The sequence below is a fragment of the Bactrocera latifrons genome, unplaced genomic scaffold (assembly GCF_001853355.1).
Source record: "Bactrocera latifrons isolate USDA-ARS-PBARC rearing strain unplaced genomic scaffold, ASM185335v1 scaffold_60, whole genome shotgun sequence".
NCBI classification, from domain to species: Eukaryota; Metazoa; Arthropoda; class Insecta; order Diptera; family Tephritidae; genus Bactrocera; species Bactrocera latifrons.
The window spans coordinates 1,353,334-1,363,224 of record NW_017537268.1 but is presented as its reverse complement, the minus strand read 5'-3'; positions in this window follow the sequence as shown (position 1 = coordinate 1,363,224).

Below are 9,891 nucleotides of genomic sequence, written 5' to 3'. Positions count from 1 at the left end.
ATCAGAGGTTTTTGTACACTGCTAAAACAGAAATTAAAAATGTTGACTGCTTTCAAAACCATTTTGAAGCTTAACGCTAGCTAGCAATGAATTATTGAATATTTTTTCGTTTACTTCAAAAAAAATTCTGATTTAATAATCATATCGTTCATTATGCATAAATTATGTGAATTTTTTTTTTTTTTTTTGCTTTCATCGTAATTTTCATGTTGCGCGGTGACTGAAATAAGCTTCGTCACGATTCGTATGCACGTGCATAGTACGTACAGTAATGTGTGATGTGTTGTATGCCAAAAAACGCTAAGGTACTTTAAGTATTTCACATTTTGGTTGTTAATTCAGTTGCTTTTATTCAAATGTTSTTGAAGATATACGCGCAACCTGCAGGAAAAGGCGCGATTTGCTGCTAATAGCAGTTACATTGAAATATCCGCTCTTATTGGCCTTGCAATGGTCGTATTTGGTCTACCTGAAAGGTTTAGGCCGGCATGTATTTGGCCAAAAGTTAATAATTGTAACCTAAAACCTTTTACCACGCTTTTTTCTTGCAGGCCGCCAAGCCGCTCAATCACGCTGCCCACAGCACTCCATAACGGTATATGTATGTGTATGAATCGCATAGCAGATAATCCTTTTCACAGCATTAAAATTTTATATTTGTTGTGTTTGTGTGTTTAAAATGTCTCTCACGTTTTGCGCTCAAAAGACTAATGTTTGTTGTGTTTTTTTGTTTTTGCTTTTTATTGCACCATAGTTTCGCCCTCCTTTTCACAAATATTTTACCTTCTCGGTGTGTTGTTTGGGTGTTTGTATTATTATTTTTTTTTTAACGATTTTTGAATTTAATTTTCTCTTTTGGTTTTATTCGCAAGATACTTTTATTTTTGTATTTTTGTTTCATATTTTATTAACTACATATATGCATTTTTTAAATAATATCGCATATCGTCTGCATTTGATGCATATTAATTAACATTCGCATACTCATTCGCATACTTATTGCAATCAACTTTAACAACTTCTTCTCCCTGTTCTCCCACGTTTTCCTTTACTTCTCCACCCCTTCCACTCGACATACATATTTCGGTTTTACTGGCTTTCTTTATGAGTTCGTGCTCATTTCTATCACTTTTCTTGCTTCGTTTTCATCAASGTTTTTAAATAATTTTCATATATATATATATGTATATATATTTAATTTTTTTTATATATATTAATTACATATCACAGATCCAGTACTTTAACTTTGTAATTGTTTCGCTTTTTCGCTTATATATCTTTTTCATTAAGCTTAGCTTTGCTTCTTAAAATTTATTTGCTTCGTTTTGTCTAAGACTTCAAGTTAGATGAAGATGGAGCTTCACATTTTATGAACATTTCTCGCTCAGTTGCAGTGGTTCGGATGTGATTTATAATTTTGATGTTCATTCGGATGCAGATGAGGATGATCTCTGATTACGGATGGTGACAGTGGTGAATTGAGTGGTGCTGATGGTTGTGGTTATGAAGGTGGTTGGAAGTTGACGGTTGGTGAAGGTGGCGTTTGGTGATTGTKGTGTTTGTTGAAGGTGGCTTTGTTGTGATTGAAGTGGCGATGGTGGATTATGCGATGTACGACTGTTTTTACTGTGTTGAATGTTGTTTTTGTTGTGGTTTTTTTATTAATTGTTAAGGCATTATAACGGCACGWGGATAACATAGCCGTTATCTGTCTGTCATAATTGGTATATTTGATGTATTATGAGCGAATGTGCCATGACTTACGTTAAACTCTGGTACTCGTACTTGTATTCACACTCGTACTTATAATAGTATTCGCGTTCGTACCGGTACTCGTACTTATCCGATGCACTCTRTTCCGAACTGTTTTGATTTAGGCTGATTCTGTAAACATGCGAATGAGAATGCGAAGTATGTATRGTTGTTGTAGTTACTTGTAACTGATTTGTTCTTGTTGACTGTGAAAACGCACACACATATATATAGTACATATGTATGTGTATATGCATAATATGTATATAATAAAATCGATTGTTTATGAAATAATTTTTGCAATTTTTGTGTGAATGTGTGTATGTGTGGAGTTGTCATGCGACTTTGCGTTTCGGAGTTCCGATATACGAGTGCAGATGGGCGCGTGTGTTGAGTTCGTGTGTGTGAATGTGTGCACGTGCTTGAAGGATATGCTAACAAACGATAAGAGGCGCAATGKCGTCGCAATTGTGGTAAAATAGATTTTTATTTAACACTGAATGCTATTTTCGCGAAGAGGCTAATATTTTTCAACATATAACAAACTGGAYCGATCTAAAAACGAGCCGCATTTTGGGCATAAGAAGCGAAATWCTCAAAAAGCAATTGAACCCTTGGAACATTTAAATACAATTTAAGTTTTTAAATCAGACAAACTTGAATAATCGATTCATATTAGAAACTCTTTTATGAGGACTCTAATATACCGCTTGGGAGAAGGCTCTTGAGAAAGTATTTATCTTGTCGAATAAGTAGGTCATGGCTTTATCATGGCGGTATATAAAGAGTCCTGTCAGAAGCTTTTCTAATCGGAATGTATTAAGAGCCTCAGTGATGGATTATTCTAACAAATACCTTTAAGCTTACCTCAGATACCCTTAAACTGAATCTAACCTAACGATTCTTCGATAAGTTTATGAAACTCCAGAAATAAAATTTAATATTGCGTTCTACTCTCAGCAAAACCCTCTATCGCTACTTTAAATAGCAAATCTATTTCTGAAAACTATGGTCTAATAATTATGCTTTTATGGACTGGACTTACTAGCACCCAAAAATATCAACACCAACTATTTGMTTAAATAAAAATTTTGACAATGGATCGTCCCTCTTGATGGTTACGCCTACTTCCAAAACAAATTCAAAGAGACTTTTGCAATTTTTGAAAAGTATAACATGATTTTTATGTGGGGACAGTTCCGAACCATGTTCTTCAGCCATTTCTATTCTCTGCTTATTGCCTCTCTGAGCATATTTTCTGACTCACTTAAATACATATGTATATGTATGTGTATGYCGTAGCTTATAGACTTCTTCTGCTTTAGATTTACTGCTACCAAATATTTCTTAGCCTCTTTTGACTTTGCTTACTACGCACGTGTTTTTACGAGTCTATGTGGTATGTTCGTAGTTGTTTTCAAAATGGACTGAATTGAATTTGGTTGGGCATGCAGCATTTGTTGATGATCCAATTCGATGTTCCTCTATGTATGCAAACATGTATGGATATATGTTTAAATATGTATGTATGTACATATGTACTTATGTGGTATGCTTAACGGAGAGAATTGGAAGGTTGCGAGTAGTTCTACGTGTGCTAAAAATGGGAATGCTGGGAAATGTGGGAATTTCGTTTAAATTTTTATTTATAATTTTCTTTTTTTATAATTTTCAATTATTTTAAACTTTATTTAATACATCTTTTTAACTACCATTTTTATTAATTTGCCTACTAAAATTAGTACTTTCACATTGAATTATGTATGTGTGTATGCATGTATATATATTTTCGCTTTTACAACTTATTACTTACATATATRTATGTATTGATTTAATTACTTATTATTGAGTTAATTGAATTGTATTTGATAAGTTGAATTGAATTTACATAACAGTACTTTACATTTGTCAACGATTCTATAGCTTTTTTCTTTCTATTTCTATTAGGTAATAATTAAATTTGAATTTCGCTGAATATTGCATTGGTTCTCTTACATTGTTTCCTYCCCTCTTTATCTAACGGATTTCTTGCTATTTTTCAATGTGTGTTGTTGTTTGTATATTGCAAAATCTCGCACATTTCTACAGGCAATTAACGAGTGTATATAATTTATATAAATATATGTATAAGGCTGTGTTATTGTGTGAGTGTGTGTGTGTGTGTTTATGTGCATGTGTGGTTTACTCAACAACAACTTAATTAATCATGAAACATACTTTTATAATTACTAATTATTTTCAATATTAAATATTATGAATTTAATACATTTTAAGGCCTAGCAAAGATGATCTTGTCGAAAACAATGAAAAAATTTCTAAACGCACCAATGCTGCAGAAAAAATTACTACATTTATTTTTATATCAATGCTAAAAAGTAAATCACAATCAAGTGATGCATTTTTGAATTGTCTTATTTAATAATTTATTCTTAATTTTTCCAAGTTTTTTTTTTGTCTCAAATAAAAGTTGCATTTTAAACTTTTCTAGCCTACTTGCAGGCGCATTAGCAATAAAATAACCATATACTAATGTTAATTGTAACATTTTGTTGTTGTTGTTACCTAGTGAAAGCACTTTTCTTAAACTACTTTCTAATTTACATGTTTTTCCTTTGCAAAAAGTTTGAAACTAGTGAAAATAACACGCAAAGGCAAATCAAAAACAAAAAATAATAATAAAGTATTGATATTTAACAAATAGTTTACTTACTTTAAATTATTATTTTATAAGTGTATGTGTGTTTTTATATTGCACAAATTCTCATATGACAACGCGTTGTTATTGTTAATGTTAAAATATTTATTTATAGGGTATATGTACGTATGTATGTAACAATGACTGCTTCTAAACAACGCTTCTAAGCAATAACTATCGGCAACACGACGCTGCAAATCTTTCTGGTGTTATTGCATATTTTCCATTATTGTTGTAGTTGGTTTTCATATAGCAATATGAGTTTGTTCAAAAAGCMGTAACGAGCCGTATTGCTGCGGCAGCAGTTTGTGGATCGCGTGCTGAAGTTTGAGTGTGCGCTTTTGGCATATTTTTAGGAGCTTTACGAAATTTTTACGATTTTTTTGAATAAAAATATTCCGAACGCGCTTGCTTGAGTTAAATATTTCAATTTTTCTATATTTGTTTGGRCTGGAAGCAGTAACTGTGGCCAAATTTTTGGCGCAAATACGAAACCTGCGCGATTTTTTGGTAATTCTGCTCAAATATTTCGAACTCGCTCGTTTGAGTTCAATATCTCAAGTTGTCTACTGACAACTGTGGCGTACATTTTGKCGGCAAATAAAGTATCTCATTGTTTTTCAGAAATATTGCAAAAAACATCGCTGTTGTAAGCAGGTTTTACATGCTAATTTTTCTTCAATTTATTTTTGTAGTAATAAAATCAGATTTTATTTGATTTTCGGAAAGCTCCAATGGGACCAGACATTCGGTTACAATAAAACCCGACTTTATTTGATTTTCTACAGACTTCCTCCGAAGTCATTGGAAAGTCACTAGTGTGCAACAATGTGCCTAAAACCTTATTTTTTTCTAATTTTTTCACACTTTAATGCTTATTGAGATAAAATACTCAATGCAAACAACATTCATTACATACTTCCAGGCGCACAAAGCATTTGAAAATTCTTTAAAGTCGAAATACTCAATGCATGCAAAAATCTTTGCATACTTGCAGGCGAACAATGCAGCTTTTATTGACTACATTTAGTAGCCATCTCTTTCATTATAAAATAATTGTAAATATTTTTTGCTATTTTTATTGCCGGCCCGAAAGAAACTTCATCTGCAATTTCACGCATAATTCCATGAAGCAGCAGTCCACACAAAAATCAACATTTTTTTAAACCACAAAATGTCGCTCCGAAAACATTTTTGTTACCTACAACACCTTGACCCTCTAGCGTACGCTTCATATCACCCATTTGTGATGTATTTTCTATTTCTTTTAAATATGTATTTAACTTTAACAAAACATTGTGGATCACTTCTGCGCTTTGCGTCCCTAACGGCACTAACTACTACATCATTAAACAACAAACTGACTGACTCAATGTCTCAATGACTCACGAGCTTCACGAATTCTACTTCAAAATAATACGTAGGTAGCTTTGTATGTATTTTAACAGCAATAACAACATAATTACACTTGTACATATATATGTTTTTGTTTTTGATTGTTTTGTATTTATATATTATGTAACTTTTACAATAATGGTAATAGAAATCATGTATGTACATGTATACAGCAGTACGGTGTAGAGCATGTACCCCGTAGGTATACTCGCCGTTTATTCTTCACTTTTAACGGTTTTTCTAAATGACATACGTCTTTATGTACTCAAGTGAATTAATGGAGCTCCTATTTATCGCTACAAATGTATATATGTATGTRTGTTTATGCTTATGTTTAAAGAAATGTGGCATAAATATATTTTTTTCGTTTACTTATGAGCATTTTCAGTGAAAAATATATTTCGCTTGTTTTTGTTTATGATTCTTGGTGATGTCAGAGCACATATATATAGCAAAAAACATATATATAACTGTCCATAGATATACATATATGAATATATACATATTTATATACAATTTTCTTACTAGTGGTGAATTTAACGCGCTTAAAAGTCGTTGACAAAAACCAAAATAATTATTTTTTGAATTTTTGTTGTCAGAGGAAACAAMACAAAAAATATGTAAAACCGATGAAAAAATAACTTTCAGTATTGAATAACGGCCATTTTCCTACAATTGGTGAGTTTAACGTGCTTTAAAGGCACGATTTTATGTAGAAAATAAATTAATATGAAAAAATTACAAAAAAAAAAAAATTATATTTATATTCACACATTATGCTTTGGCTGTTTTACGCGGAAATCTCTGTGAACTTCTTATTTTTTGCATTACTAACGGTCATATCTTTATGCCTAACGGTTTTCGATTGACATTTTTTGAGGAGGGTGGTGGTGATGGTGATATTTGATACTTGAGCTTAGGTGTCGGTGGTGAATTGTGATTGGTGGTGGTTGTGGGTGGTGTGTTGAAAAGTGGTATTGCGCATGGTGACTTTTAGTGGTGGAAATGTGATGGCGCAAAACTGATTTGTCGATTGATACCCGTGATTTGAGGATTTTTCGTAGATGATATTTTGTACAATCAAAAAAAAATATATATATAAAAATTAAATACTAAAATAAAAGCGCAAAGATATTTTTTCGATTATTCATTTATGTAAATATTTATTTTTGATTATTTTATTTAACATAATTTAAAGAAAAAGGCATTTAAAGTATAAATGTAAATGTATGTATACGCTTATAATTTTGTTAATATTTTTWATAGTATGCACTTAAAGAATTACAATTTATACAAAAATGAAGAGTACTTAAAAATTAGGTGTTTTMACAAGAACTAAACAGTTACAATTATTATGAAAATATTGGTGTTTGTTGCTTTCTTTTGTAAAACAAATGTAAATACATTTAAGGAAAACGGAAAGTAAACTATAATTTTGCATGAATTGCTATGAAAAATTATATAAAAACTTATGAATTGCATGTGGTACAAGTGGGGATCACGAAGTGTTTACATAGAGAGGTAACACAAAATCGCAGTTTTTYTGCACTTAAATTTAATGATCTTGAAACATTGAGTTATTGAAGGAATAATGTGCGAATATGCGTAAAATGTTTACTTTTCGTATGTTTGAAATTGGAAACGCTTCGAAAATCCAACTSAATACAGTAAGCCTTTTCGAAATGTTTTTTAGTGTGGAAAATGCATTTTCATATGATTTATTGTCTTTTTTACGCATATTTGATCACTTATTTGATTGGACTAAACAGATTTACTAGCAACTTATTGAAATAAAAATTACAAACACATTCTAAACGTAAGAGTAAATCTGAATTGCACATTTTCTTTTTTTGGGTTCTTCGATAAAATTAATTACTTTTTAACTAAAGCAATAAGATCAATAAATGACACATATATGTAAAAGTAACGAACGCTATGAAAGCAATATAATCTACATATGTGTTTATTTGTATGTGAGTGTATAATTAATTTAAGTGTCACAACTATAACGGTAAACAGGATGATAAAAATATGGCGTTACACCGAGCCGAGCTGCTGCGCCAGTTTGCGCCTTCGTACACGATGAAAGCTCACAAATAAACGATGAAAGCTCAATAATCACCGAACTTACAAGCTAAAGCGTCCTCAGAGCACAGTGAAATCAACTTTTATGAAAGCTGCGCGTAATTATCAAAGTTTCACACGTCAGAGTGTTGCTTCGTTTGTGAGTTGACTTYGCTGTGTGTGCTACGAACTCACGACCCATTGAATGGTGGTCAGATGCACAATGAACTCGGCCAAGCGTGAGCAACAATTCAATTAAATTAATGTGCTAACAGCAACTTGTGATGTAATTAGCGTTTTTTGTTTTTTGTTTTAACTAGTTTAACCTCATTTTTTAAATTAAGAAGTAGCATAACTTAAAAACATAAGTAGTATGTATGTATGTAGTAAGTATACGAATGTATGTATATATATAGTTAAATTAATTTAATAGACATGAAAGCATTCTTAGTAAATATGTAACTTACACTTTATGTAAACTAGGTGTGTACAAGGGCAATGTTTCAAAAAAGGTAATATTTTCCGGTATGCAAATTAAAAAACAATGTGTACAAATCGAATATAAACAAATAACATAAATAGTCTTAAAATTGCAAAAGTAAAAATTTGTATGTGTAACGCGAAAAAAATCAAGTTGTAAGGAGACTCAGAATGCGCGCCACACATTTTTACCACTTTCCATCAACAAGGCGGCCAAACAACCACCGTATCATCCGCCACAACGACAACAACAATRTGTACATCCGCGCATTTTTTGTTGTTGTGCCATTTATCACAAATCAAAACGCTAATGACGCCGAGTGTAGTCACAGTAATTACAAAAATGTATATGCAAATAGTTTGTCAGCAACAAAAATCGGGAAGAGGAAGGCAAAAAGTAGAGAAATAAGTAGTMAAAAAGGCTAGCGTATAGTCTGGACAGGGGAGTAAGCGAAAATCACAAATTCGAGCCCCAAACTCGCATTTGAAGCAAAAAACTTTCACTGCAAGCTTCTAATTATACGCTCATGGACACCTTCTATTAGTAAACAAACGTACGTTGTTATGGGCTTGTAAATAATAAAAAAAAAAAAAAAAACAGCAGGGAGATCAATAAAAATTAGAAAATAATGCAAATTATTTTAAAGCAACCACGTAAATTACTAAGTAACTGTTAAAGCTAAATATTTACCTTCTAGAATATGGGTATGCTGTATGAAGGGCGCAGGCGTGAAGTTTTTCTGACGAGGTTTTTAGTACTGTATACATATATATAAATTGTTTGCTTTTTAGTTTTTCTTACTGCAGGTTGTCTTTTTTAGCGCTTGTTCGTACAAACTCAAACCACGAGTGCTTAAAACAATGTTGTATACAATTGTTTGTTAAAAAGTGTAATTATTTGCAACGCTTGTAAACGAAAATTCTTATAGATCACTGAAAATGCTCAACAGGCGTTTCAAAAGCAACAAAATATAATTTTTTTTTAAATAAAAATATCAAAAAAAAAATTAGAAATTGATAAAATTGCAAGAAAGCTTTAGGCCCAATAACAAGCGCTATAATTGAAAGCAATCGAAACTAACCCCAAACATAATATTATAATTATTTTTTTAAGAACTCTTTCAAAATAGTTGCATATGTAGATACAATATTGCCCGCTATAATTTAGAGGCGGTTGTTTACAAAAAACTTTTAAAACRCGTTTTATATCAAAGCCGGTTAAGCTTGAACTGCTTTTCAATATAGCTTTCAATAACAAAAACATACGTAACAAACCAAAAACTGAAGCGCTCAAAATTCGAAAAAGTAAGCAGATATGCAAAATTTGGCACACAAAATAAAACAGACTCGGARTTGCTAACAATTTGAGCATCAAAACTTATTGTAGTGCTAGTATAGGGTACTAGAACTAAGCATTGGTGATTTATTGTTGTCAAAGTGAACAGTAGAAAAAAAACAAAAATTAATTTTTATAAATTAAAAAAAAATAATTTATTTTTAGGAAA